Source organism: Rattus norvegicus, chromosome 19 (assembly GCF_036323735.1).
Source record: "Rattus norvegicus strain BN/NHsdMcwi chromosome 19, GRCr8, whole genome shotgun sequence".
Lineage (NCBI taxonomy): Eukaryota > Metazoa > Chordata > Mammalia > Rodentia > Muridae > Rattus > Rattus norvegicus.
The window spans coordinates 60,196,240-60,210,001 of record NC_086037.1 but is presented as its reverse complement, the minus strand read 5'-3'; the positions used below and the strand labels follow the sequence as shown (position 1 = coordinate 60,210,001).

Below are 13,762 nucleotides of genomic sequence, written 5' to 3'. Positions count from 1 at the left end.
CTGTGATCCTTAGATGATGATTAATATGATAGCATTGAGACATGGGTAATCAATATGCTTGGCCCATAGGAAGTGGCACTATTAAGAGGTGTGGCATTGTTGAAGTAGGTGTGGCCTTATTGGAGGAAGTGCATCATTTTTTAGGGGGGTTTCGAAGTCTCTTGTGCTCAAGCTCCACCCAGTGTGGCAGAGTCTCCTTCTGGTTGCTTTCAGATCAAGATGTAGAACTCTCAGTTCTTTCTCTAGTACCATGTCTGGGGTCATGCTGCCATGCTCCCCACCATGATGATAATGGACTGAACCTGTAAGCCAGTCCCAATTAAATGTTTTCCTTTATAAGAGTTGCCTTGACCATGGTGTCTCTTCACATCAATGAAACCTAAAACTAAGACACCCGGAATATATGTTGGTATTGTTAACCCAAATGGACAGAAATGCACTGTGGTCGGCTACTCTCTGACTATGGACATGATAGTCGATATCCTTCTGACTGGGGGATCCTTTAATACTGATAGTGGCTTGAGGACATCCTTGGATGCCCCTGAGTAAAAATCCCATTCAAAGGAGGGCTCTTCTGAGGTTTCTTCTCACCACAAGTCTTCATGGGATGGCTGACATATCTCCAGACACTTCAGAAAGTTTGGTCAGGGCTTAAGAAGCCCCAAACAGAGGGTTGGGGATTTATCTCAGTGGTAGAGCGCTTGCCTAGCAAGCACAAGGCCCTGGGTTCGGTCCCCAGCTCCAGAGAAAAAGAAAAAAAAAGAAGCCCCAAACAGAAAACCTGATGGGGCTAAGTTCACATCCTAGGGCTGGCAGGGCTCAGATAGCCTTTGGATATCTCTGTGCCTCAGTTGCCTCCTCTCATAATGAGTACCATAGGTCCACCAGCCAGGACTATGAGAAGAGAAAATGGAAGACAGCAGAACTCATGCCCAGTGGAATCTAGGTGTTCTCTGGTGGGCTTCACAAGTTTCACACTCATTCATTCTGTCCTATAGCTCCCATTCCAGGACACAGCCAGATAGCCCGCATCTCTCCTGTTCGGTGTCTCTCACTCTAACAAGCTCCAGGGGACACTTCAGGCCATAGTAGTCTTTTCTCTCTCTACCATGTTCTAAGTCCAGAGCTCACTTCTCTCTTAGCTCTTTCCTGTGGGGCTCAGAGTCCTATCTCTCCTGAAATGGACCCTCTCAGACTGCTCAGTCTCCACCAAGTGCTGCCCCCTGATATAAGCAAGGTACCATAAGTAAGCTGACCTCTGTATTGGTTTCCTGCAGTCCACATGTCATGAGCTGGCTATCCACAGCCCTCTTTCAGCATGGCCGGGTGGTTGTTTTGTAAAAGCTTGACTCTCTGCCTCTTGGCTCTGCCTCAGAGCCTTCTTTCATTTTTGATTCAGTAGCAGGAGGATGCTTAGCCTATACTCGGCCCAGCTGGCCTATGCTCTGTTTCATCCCATCCATCACCCTTTCTGTCAGCAAAGGTCAGCAAATCCTGCTCCTTCTCCAGGCCTCCGGCTTTACACACTGTCGGGGAGAGAACAGAACTTCCAAGGTGGTGCTGAGAAAAATGAAATTGGGAACTGTCTTTCATTCCACGGGAAGAAATGGCAGATAAAGTCCATAATGATGTTGGAGGGGACCAAAGAAGAGGTAATGTAATATGTGTCCCCCAATTATGATTAATATTGAACAACATCAAAAAATCTATTTTCAGCCTCACAACAAGGGTTCTTTGCCAGCTTTATAAGACTCAGAACCTAGAAATTCACAGTTCTGTGGATAAGACAGTTCATGGTTAAAACAACAAGAAAAGACAAAGGTGTCCTGACAGTCACAGAGAAAATAACAACAATCACATTAGAGGTAAACCTTCAGCATCGATGGGGTAACCTTCCAGGTATAAGAACTGCAGGGTCAGGACTCCCTTTTAGGTGGCTCTGGCTGTTAGAGATACTGGCGGGGTAACTGCAAGACCAGTGGACCCCCACGCCTGAGTCTACTGAGAACAATTCTTTCTTGGCTGTAACCCAGTTCTTTGGCTACCAGGTTCTGTGTTAATTCAAGGAGAAAGGCTTGCAGCTCATGAGTTAGGTCTTCTGTTTTTAAATCTCAATACAATAAGAGGAAAAGCTCTTGGTCCTGCGAAGGCTCTTTTTCCTAATGTAGGGTAATGCCAGGGTGTTGAGGTTGGAGTGGGTGGGTAGAAGTGGGATCATCCTCACAGAAACAGGGAGAGGGAAAAGGGAGTATGGGAGAGGGAGGGAAAAGGATAACATCTGAAATGTAAATACATAAAATATCCAAGAAAAATAAAATTAAAAACAAAACACAACAACAAACCCAGTAATAGTATGGTCCTCGAGCAAGCCTGGTCAAATGACAAACATCAAACAAGTGGTATCAAGTTCAACTACTGACCAGATAAGTGTGGTACTGACATGTTGCCTTCACGCCATAACTGCCCCTACCTTCTCCCAGTGCCATGGAGGGTCTCCCTGTGACCAAAGAGAGGGTGGGTTTACTCATCATGTCAAGGAGACATCAACATAGCTTCCTGACTTATGGTGTCAGTCACTTTTGGGCACTGGTGGCAAGTGGCAGTCTTCGCTTGGTGGAAATATCAAAGCCATGTTAATAACTGCAGAATAGAATGTTCTAGATTCTGAATGATTGGCTCACATTACTGTATATAGGAGGTAACAAGACTTCTATAGTTAATTCCACAGCATACAGAAGGAGAGGACGCTACATTTTTTTTTCTAGAGAAAAATAAGTTATTTCTTGCTTGATATGAAAATGAGAGATTTATAGTTAAGATGATAGAATTGACTTTTTGATAAAATAACTGACTTTTGAATGGGGCAGGGGAAGAGGGTGACTACTGTGGAATGTTGGTAAAAGCCTCAAATCACGGAGAACCAAAAAGGGCTGATTAAAATCAGGGTTTAAAGACTCTGGCAAGATGGCGGCCAACGGGCTCAATCCACCTGTTGACTGCACTGAATGTGGCTCCATTCAAACTGGTTTATCTAATGGATCCACTACCAACATTTTAAAATAGGAAGGTTTTCTATTTTAAATAGACACAAATATCTAGTTTCTCTAGGGAAATTGGAGGGTTTTTTTTTTTTTTAAGACTTGGATTGAATTTCCACATTGCAACATCTGGCTAGAAGTTAACAATGAGTTCCTTTTATACATGAAGAACAGACACAGTCTCTGGTACCTCGTCTTCTCTGTACAGGGAACAGACTCCTACCGCTATTTAGCACCTTCTACATGGATAATGTCACATGTTTATTCAACCTGTCTAAGATCTATAGAATCTTAAGTTTTCCTAGTCTATATTATATAATGCTCAATTATTCATAGGGCTTCATTTCTAAGTTACCGATGCCTGAACCATAGAGAAAGCAGCATGTCATACATAAGTTTTCTCAACTGGAAGGAAAGGTTTGGTAGACAGCTAAGCTGCTCTTTGACAGCGCAGTGACTGCTCATAACGGAAGTCTGGGGTGTGAACTTTCAGCTACAGACTGACCAGAGCTAACCTTGGTGAAGCAGGGTATCACTAGTGGATCACACCTATGAATGTTCTTGGTCACAATAAAAAGAGAGGCCTGGGCTGGGGACTTAGCTCGGTCAATAAATCCTCCCTACACAAGCACAAGCACCCGAGTTCAATTCTTAGCATTCAAAAGACAAACAAAACCTGGACAGGGTGGTCGGTACATGGAACCCCTGCACTGGCAAGACAGAGACGAGCAGATTCCTGGGCTCGCTGGCCTAAGCAGCAGTCCCTAGGCCAATCAATGAGAGACCCTGTCTTTAAGACAAAAGAAACAAAAAGCTTCAAAGCCAAAACCAAACATGCAAACACACAAAAACAAACAAACAAACAAAAACAACCCCTCAAAAAAACAAGCTGAAAAACCAAGCTACCCAAGGGCAATACCCAAGGTTGTCCTCAGACTCTGTGTGAGTCTTGTGCTGGACCAGAGGAGTCCTCAGTCAAGGATATACATCCTCGTTAGTTCTCAAAACAAACTTAAACCCATGTTTGAACCCAGATAACAGTTACTTGCCATCGCCCTGTGCAGTCCCCCTTTCCAACAGTGTAGAAAGATGGGTATGTAGATGGGTCTAAACCCTCACATCCGAGCCCCTGTGTAATCCACAACACAAGATAGCTGGTTGAGTGCAGATGGAATGTCCATGTCAACAGAACTGTATAACCATGCTAAGCAAAGTGAGCACTGGCCCCCAGAGTCGGCCTTCTACTCTAACCCACTGGCCGTGGGCCTAAATGCAATCTGCGGCTGAATGCCAGGGGAGAGAGTAGAACCCAAAATATTGGTAGGCAGATGAATTATGAGGCATGAATCGAAAGGCTCATTGTGCTTTATGTAACTCAAGCTGAGTTTCCTGGTCGCTCATGAGGATTCAATTGAGACCCGGGCACAAGAAAAAGAGAGATGCTCTCCTCTGACATCTTTTAAACCACAAAACTAGAGCTCACACAAGATATATTTACGAAGTATTATCCTCTCCTTAGGTATTGTCTTGAGATGACAGATTATGGAATAAGTGCTGGTGAGCTATCCCAAAAGACAGACGCAAAAGAAATCTAACAATATAGAAGCACACATACACCATGTCGCTCATGCAAAACCTTGTACACAGGGGTTTAAAACACCTTCCTTCTCTACAGGCACCCTGAAGTCCTATGAAGTTCCTTTTAAGGAGAGTGAATTTAAACAAACTATGGGCCCATACCAAACACACCAGGGAATAATGCTGAGTAAGACTAGGGTCACCGTCACACGCAACGATTTGGATGAATTTCCAAGGAGTCCACTGAATAGAATAAATGTTCTTGGTTGCAATAGAGAGGCCTGGGCCAGGGAGATAGCTCAGTCGGTAAAGTTCTTCCTACACGAGCATTTTCTCAGAAGAAAGAATAAAAGCCAGTCTCAAACATGAGCTATTGTCTGATTCTTTCTGTATAACATTTATAAGATCATTATGCTCTCAACATAGAAAATAGTTCAGGAGTTGGCGAGGGCGAGAGATAAACAGAGACATAAAAAAGAGGCAGATGGTTGAGAGGCAATGCAAGGTATAGCAGTTTGGATGTAAACATGTTCCCCATAGACTCAGGTGTTTGAGGACTTGGTCCCCAGCCAGTAGCGCTGTTTGGAGAGGTGGTAGACCCCTTAGACAGATCCCTTCCTATTTGAAGGAAGCAGGTTCCTGGTGTCAGGTCTGATGAGCTATATTCCAACTTCTCATCATTTTCGTCTATCAAGATATAATCCAACAGCCATCTGCTCCCACTGCCACAGCCGTGAACATCCATAGGTTCTACCATGCCTTTCCCACTAGAAGGGACTGCACTCTCTCAAACAGTGAGCCAAAATAAATCCTTCTGCTAGGTTGCCACTGTTGAGTGTCTTATCACAGGAAGGAGAAAAATAACCAACACACAGGGATCCTTGGGGTTCTACACTGCTGTGGTTCGAGAAGGCTGCACATTTGATGAGTTACACTGAACTAATTACAGACAGACAGACAGACAGACAAATACACATCTACCACAGATTTCTCCCCTGTCCTCTCTGAATACCTCAAGAACCTGTCTGACTAAACTGTAGACCTGCTTCCCATTAGAGATCTCCTTGAAAATATGTTACCAGAAATACATCATGAAAAAACACACTCTGTTTTTATATAGGCCCGCAAATTCCAAGTTCAATAAGTGTTTATTTTGAAAACAAAATTAGGGGTGGGAAAATATTCCTCTAAGTTTAACATTTGCCGAGTATCCCTTGTTGAAGCAGATATCTTGTGTTAGAAATTTCACCATACTATTGTAGATGTGCATTATATTGTAAATCCCTTTAAATAAACAGAATAAACTCTGTCATTGTTCAGTTATTCAGTTACACTTATGGTATTATGCTTAAATAATTTATGGCTTTATTCATAATCTGGAATTTTCCCTATTCCTATTTTTCATTAGCTGTGACAAACAATATGGAAAAAATCCCTTAAGTTGTGTGTATTTACTTTACATCCAGCCAACTTTCCACATTACATTATTGCTAGTGACTTTTACCAGAATATCTTAGCTTCTTAGCTCCTCTAGAATTGTAAACACATAATTTTTAAATGAGGATCATTTTGGGTTTCCCGTTGCTTGTCATTTTCATTTTTACTCTAAATTATATTTGGTAGAATTTCTAACCTGTGTACTGATGATTACAGTAAATATTCATGCCTAGTTTCTGATTCAAATGGGAGGCTTTGCACCACCTTCCTGTTTGGGATATACTGGAGCAGGCCCCTTTAAGCTAACATTCTTCTTCACCTCGGAAGAAGCCAGAGGATGGGATGGTGCAGTGGATAGCGCTCTGGATACTGCCGGCATTGGAAGATCTTCCTACTCTTTCCGCTGTGTTGAGTTGCTGGGTGGTGGCTTGTGTGTACAGTGACTGCTAAATTGGGGTGAATGTCCTTTTGGTTTGCTGATAGAGCCATAAAGTTGTCTTTAATTTGCTGCTGTCATAAATTACACTGCTGGGGGATAAAAACAATAAGTAAATAAAGAAATGACATGAAAATTTAATTTATTCTAGTAAATAATGTATTAATATCCCTTCAGCAAGTTCCAACCCACAGTAGATGTTGATTTCCAACAAAATCTAGAAAAAGTCTCATTTATAGGCAAAGACATATATAAAATCTAATTATGTCTAATTAAGTCTTTATAAGAATCTAGGAAGATTCAGTTGGTAGAGTGCTTGCCTCACATGTATGAAGTCCTGGTTTCCCCAATGCTGCATAAACAGAGCTTGAGGGTACACGTCTGTAACCCCAATACTCAGGAGGTGAGGGCAGGTAGATCAGAAGTAGAAGAGAAAGAGAGAGAGAGAGAGAGAGAGAGAGAACGCACATGAGGGAGAGATCTTGAAAGGAACCAGCAGAGATGACAACGGAGAACGAAAAAGACCAGGAAAAAAAGACCTTGCAATTATAACGGAGATAATGGAGCGAGAGATTAGAGAATGCCATACAATTACAGACAAATAAATCAGATTTTTTTAAAAAAAGGATGACTACAGAGATGGTTCAGAGCTCAGTAGGTAAAAGTATTTGCTGAAAGTCTGATGACGAATTTGATCCCTGATAATCTCAGTGGAAGGGGAGAACTGACTCTATCAACTATTCTTTGTCCTCACCTGAGTGCCATGTCCTGTGTCCCTACCCCCTAGACTCACGTGCCATATCTCCAATAATAAATTAAATTTAAAAAAACTTTTTTGAGAAGGGAGCTGTGGAGGAGTCTCAGAGAATGTCTGTTTAAACATAAGAACCTCAGTTCAAACTCCCAGAACCTATGTAAAAAGGTTGGCATGATGGTGTGCACTAGTAATGCCTAGGATGTGGAGGCAGGAGGATGGCTGTGGGGTCTTACTGGCTGCCAGGTTCAGTGGGAGACTGTTTCAAGGGAATAAGGTATAGTGACTGAATAGGACACCCGTTTACTTATCTGACTAGGGTCTGAACACAGACATGCATGTGCGTACCTCCTCACATGCAAGTCTAGAACAGACATCAACTTTACACAATAAAGGATGTGTTCTTTTCTCTCCAAGAACCATTCCCTGTTTACTCAAATACACTGAAAAACTCAGCAGCCTTAGTTTGTTACATGCTACAGACAAGAAGCAGGCTCCCCCATAGGCTCCCGGGGGCCAGCAGAGTTTTCTATGTACTTTCTGTCCTTTGCTGCTAAGAGTTTTTAATGTCCGTCTCTTTTGTAGGTGGGCAATACCTGGCAGTGTAGAAAGGGCAGCTAACACAGTGCCTGGGTTCCCCAAAGGACCTTTTCAAGTAGCTGCTATTAATACACCCTACTATGTGCCCTCTGGAAGAACTGAACAATAATATGGGCCAACAGATTGCCCTAGCCTCCATGCTGATCAATGGCAAAAACCAGGGAGCAAATTCTATCTTGTTAGAATAAAATAAGTTGATCCTATCATGATGGACACAGGTTGGTATTGCATGATGGGCTGGCTGCCTGCTTCTCATACCAGCAGAGAAGGGACCAGAATACTAGTTAGGCGGTCCTAGTCACTGGAGTCCCTCTGTCCCCAGTTTCTCATGAGTACTGTGAAGACGGCCTCGTACTGATATAATAAAGCTGCTATGAGGGTCAAAGGGCATCTTCTACAGGAAGCCTGGGTGTGCTACCCAGCAGGATGCTCGATCCTTACAGGCTAATATTCTTTCTACTGTCATTAGCATACTGTTCATTGTCATTGAAAGTATTTTTTTTTCTAATGGTTCTGTGTAAATCCTCATCGGGATCAAGAATAAAACTTCTAAAAGAAGCTGCTTGGATGGTTCTTGCCAGCCGATAAAACGTATTAAACTGGAAGCGTCCATATATAGCCAAGCCGCATAGCAGGCCGCTGTTCAGGTAAGTCATAAAGTCTTCCCTGCAGCTGTTACGGTGATTGATCCTCAGGCACGATTAAAATTCAAGAGATGTGCTGACGTTTTAATAGAACAAATAATTTAAATACATGTAATGCGTTAGGTGGTAATGGTTTTTGTAATATATATATATATGACAGATTTGGGAAGTTTCCCCCTCCCATGGCCCCCAAAACAGAAAAGCTTCATGGGTGAGCATGAGGAGGATAGAGAGAGGAGCTTCTGTTCTAGGGAGGAACCATAAAATCTGCAGTCACTTGGATCAGCGCACTTAACTTTGAAGAGCGGGTCAGATAAGAACACTCATTTTAATCCGTGTCGCCCTTCTCCTTTGTGTTTCTACAAAATGATGTGAGAAAAAAAATAACCAGTCAAGAGCCAGGAGTGGAGCGATGCCAACACTCGGGAGGCTGAGGCAGGAGGATTGGAAATGTGAGGTAACTTGGGCTGCACAATAAGACAAAGATACAGGGATACACATAGATACCCACAATCAAACGGAGTGAGAGAGGGAAGAGGGGAGGGGAAGGAGGAGGGGGAGAGAAGGGGGAGGGAGAGAGAGAACAAAAACTAAGCACAACATGGTTGCACATACCTATAGTTCCAGCACTCAGGGGGTTGAGCTATGAATTGAAGCAAGTTCAAGAACAGCCTGGGGTACAAAGTAAGTTCCTATCTAGCTTGGGCTGCAGAGAGGATAAATCCTGTCTCCAAACAATGACACCAACACAAGCAAGTGTCAAAACCGGGATTGAAGCAATGGCTTGCATTTCTTAAAAACAAGAGAAATAATCCAGGGGGCTGGAGTGATGGCTCAGTTGGGCAGAGAACTTGCCAGTCCTTTGAAAGACTTGGTTTGGTTCCCAGCACCCAAGTTGGAGGGTTCACAACCGCCTGAAACTCCAGCTCCAAACGATCCAATGCCCTCTGACCGTCCACACACAGAGTGGCACACGCGTGTAAACACGCGCACACACATGCAGACGCATGCACATGTAAGCATAACAAAAAGACAACGTATACTTTAAAAAATGAATAACAACTTGGGAAATGTTTCATGATGAGCTGATTTTTAAAAAGACAAAAAGAAAAAAAAAAGAGCCTCTGATTTTATACTGAAACTCAAAATGAAAATTCTTTCCAGTAAACAACTTTCTTCCTGGTTTTCTGATCAGCGCCAGGGAGGGGCCAGTTTCCCTGGTAACAGTACTAGCCCTGTGTGCTAAACCCATGATGTCACTGACCACAGGAGATGGCACAATGGGCTTTTGCTGGTACCACTGGCTTCACAATACCACTGAAACCGTTTCCACCCAACTTTTTTTTTTTTTAATCTCACCAGCCTGTTGTCGGTGCCCTGAGGCACTGGTGCCCCTTTCTAGAAGTCATTTTATAAACCTGTGGTTTCCTGGTCTTTCTTTCACCTGCGCCTCCAGCAAATGGAACCACAGAGACGCTCCAGGCTGCTGCTGATCCGTCTTCTCAGCTCTGAAGAGTGTCTAGATCCTGGCCTCGCCGGGACTCGCTATGCATTTGTGGAAGGAGTGGTGACCCACCCTTGACAATCTTCAGGAAGTGGGACAGTGCCGTGTGGCCACTTCTTCCCAATTACTCAAAACAACCCACTGAGACCCTTCCGTCCTTCTATCTAGACAGGCACACGAAAAAACTATTTCCCACTCATTGATTTTGTTTGGGTGAGTTCATGCATGTGTATACAATGTACCCTGAATAGTCATCCCCTTCCATTTCTTAGCTGTTTCCCACCTCTGCCAATGGCCCCTCTTCCTTACAAAACTCTCACATTCATGACTTCTTACATGGCTTTGTGACCCACTGACTTTTAACCAGGGCCTTCTCCACCATCGTGGGTTTGGATTTCCCTACTGGAGCCTGGCGTGCTCAACAAAGGGTTACACGACTGAAAATAACGACCTCCCAGAATCCATCAGTAGCTAGCAGTCCCGTAGTAAAGGTTAGCTAATAGGTTTCTCTTCCAATGTAATATGCTAATGCAAGCCAAATCAAGTGTGTGAAGGCAGGTTTATTGAGAGGCGACTCTTGGAAGAACTTGCTCTTTCACTGGTAGAGGTCAAAGGAGTCGCATGCCCAGTATAAAGCAAGAAGGTTTTATAGGTCTTGGGTGTGGGGTGCTGACCTGTAAGCTAGGAGCTGGGATTGTGTCCATATATGGTTTAAAAAAAAATAAAGGCTGAACTCCTGGGTGGGCACCCTTGGGTGGCTTTTCAGAAACATGGAGAGAGGAGTGATGCATGTTAGCCCAGGCTGGGCTTTTCTCTCTTGTGGGCGGGGCTAGAAGTAGAACAACAAATGGGGTTTCTTAACTTGTGCTGGGAATGAGCAGGGATTCCATTAACCCCTAACTTTACGGAGGGGGGCGTATTTTAAATTTAGAGTCTTCTTAAGCTCAAAAGATTTGGGTAAAACTTCTTTCAGGTGAAAATGAGACCTTTGAAAGTGCCTGTTTTCCCGAACCAAAGATTTATGCGAGCAGGTCAAAGATATGGGTTCCCTTTGTAAAATTCTTTTGGTTTTGATTTTCTGTTGTAGAAAATGGGAGGTCGAACCAGCTCCAGTTCAAACCCAGGACCCCAGCACCCTTCCTAGTAGGGACATGAAAAAAAAAAAAAAAAAGCCACAGCGACCTGATATGTGGAAACCATTTGAGTAACAAGAAGCGTTTCTAACTGTGAGTCTGTTCATTTTCAGACTGGTGCGTTGCAGCCTGTCCCCTCAGTCAGAAGTATTGACATCCATCTAATGACACAAGCCGATGTCATGTTCTCCACACCACTCATCCTGAAAGCTTAAAATCTTCTAGACAATAAGTGTAGGCACAAGATGTTCTCTGAAGCTGGAGGGCTTCTAAGTTATGTCTGAAGATCTCTGTGGTATGTCTTAATCACTAGTGTGGCGGCTAGCAGGCTGCGGGCTGCAGGCTACTTGCTGTCTGCGTACAGGCGCGGAGGGGAGAGAGCTGTGTGAAGCCCCAGAGAAATAAAGAATTGGCATTGTTTTCTGCTGATTTCCCAGAGAGCAAGAGTCTGCTCAATTCCAGAAGGTGCCATGCTGGAGGGCACAAAAGACCAGCTAAGCACTCATCACTACCAAAGAGGAAAAGAATATAAGGGTTGATAGATGCTAGTCTCGGGGAAGCTGGACTGGGGGATGTTGAGCTGGGACTGCCATTAGTACCCCTCTGTAGAAATGAATTCGATACTAAGAAATAGCATCCTGTGTGTCACTGACCAAAGAACACAGCACTTTCAAGATACTATTGGCCACCTGGCTTATCTACTAGAGTGTGTGTACATTTTAGGGCCATGTCCCCAAACCTACTTTTTGATATAATTTCTGAGTTCTACGTTCCTGGGAATACTTTGTCAGTTTCTTAGGGCTACAGATGAAATCTTTTTAAAAGAAAAGGAATAGACAAGAGGTTAATATTTCCAACAGCGCTGAGATGGCAAGGCACTGCAAGAAAACACACAAATCCAAAACTGCTTTATCAGGCCCCATGGTGCCACGAGCTTTGCCAGGCTTGGCTGGAACTGTGGTCAGCTGCCAGGGTTTGAATCAATGCTGGTACTAAACGGATCAGCCGTGCAAAAGTCCCTATTGGAGAAATTACAACTCGCTTTCAAACAGTTTATGAAGAGGCTCTTAGGTGTGGGCCAGACCGAGCAAAAACTTTCCTGGCTTTGTTATATTATTGTGGTAAAGAGCAGAACTGAAACCAACCAGGAAGAGACAAGAGTTTATTTAAGCATGTTCTTCCAGATCACAGCTCATCACAGAAGGAAGTCCAGGAAGGAATTCAAACAGGAACTGAAGGATAAACTATAGAGGAATCTGGCTCATAGGCTTGCTAGTTCTCAGGTTGCTTTTGTAAACAGCCTGGGAACACCTGCCTAGGGATGGTGCCGCCCACTATGGGCTGGACCCTCTGACATCAATCAAGACAGTCTTCTATAGACATGGCTGCAGGAAAATCTGATCTGGGCAATTATTCGGCTGAGGTTCCCTCTTCCAGGGATACATCAGGTTGACAATATAAACTAATCACTACAAACAGCATTCCTACAGTCTATTCTATCTAGGGACATTCTTCTAAGGCCAGTCCTACCTTTTCTCATCTTACTGTCCCCTCCTCACAGGGACCCCAACTTTCCTTGGGAAAGGTCAATTCTCAAAAGCCAGCACCATCTACTGACAAAATAAAACCCAAAAATTCAACAAGATCATCAGAATGTGTCCCCCTCCCCCTCCATGTGTGACCCTTGAACTGAAAAGAGAATCAAGAAGTGGCCATGCTTCTTTCCAAAGACACAACAGAGAGAACGTTCGGACACCAGAAAGGGAAAAAAAATGGCGGACAGAAGTTTCCACCAAAGCTTCAATGCAATGGGCTCCCTTGAAGAATATAGAGTTCCTCTGGCACTAATTGTCATGTCAACTGAAGGCAACGTGTGTCACAGTTGTTCACTCGGCAGTTTGCACAAACTAAGAGAGCAATGAGCAACTTTAAACCAGAGTCCCAGATGCAAACGAGGCACGAGGTCCCCCTTCCTTGGATGGAACTGGACTGTAAACCGCCCTGCCTTTGCTTGAGCTGCAGTGGTACCGAGAAGATCCGTCCTTTGCTTTGCTTTGTCCGAAATGGTTTATTTGCCCTCTTGGGAGGCGCGCTGATGCATAAATCCCCGATATGATTATTATTATTTTGAACTATTATTATGAGTTACTATTATTACCATCCGGAGACAGAAGGAATGGGACACGGAGGCTAGTGGATGAGACAGAACCAAGGTGTGACTGCTGAGGTTAGGGCCATCCATCTTGGTTCAGGGCAGTTTCTGTAATATTTCAGGAGAGCACGGTCATCAATACTAGAGCGAGTTAAGAATGTAGGTGGGGAAAGACTACGAATGGATTGCCTGAGCCCAGTCCTGCTTGAATTATCTTTGGCATCCAGCCTGTTCTGCTCTTGGCTCCTGTACATTACTCCTTACAGCACCTACGAAGCATTCGCTCCCCGTTGCATATTCTGCGTACCCACTGTGTGCCGTGTGGTCTCTGCTGGGACTAAAGTGCAGACAAATGAGACGTGATGTCGCATCTTTGGTAAATGACAGACAGCTAGACACATCTAGATAGACATGTGTGAGCAAGTTATCTGGACAGAAGGCTGTGGTGATGACCAGACTTGTGGGGGAAGGACCCCTCAAAGTGTG

At 43.9% G+C, this 13,762-nt stretch overlaps 1 protein-coding gene across 3 annotated transcripts in view; it reads right to left on the bottom strand.

Annotated features, from left to right (window-relative positions):
* Wwox (WW domain-containing oxidoreductase) overlaps nucleotides 1-13,762 on the bottom strand; it is a 930,922-nt gene that overhangs the window by 59,322 nt on the left and 857,838 nt on the right. The window lies entirely within an intron of this gene.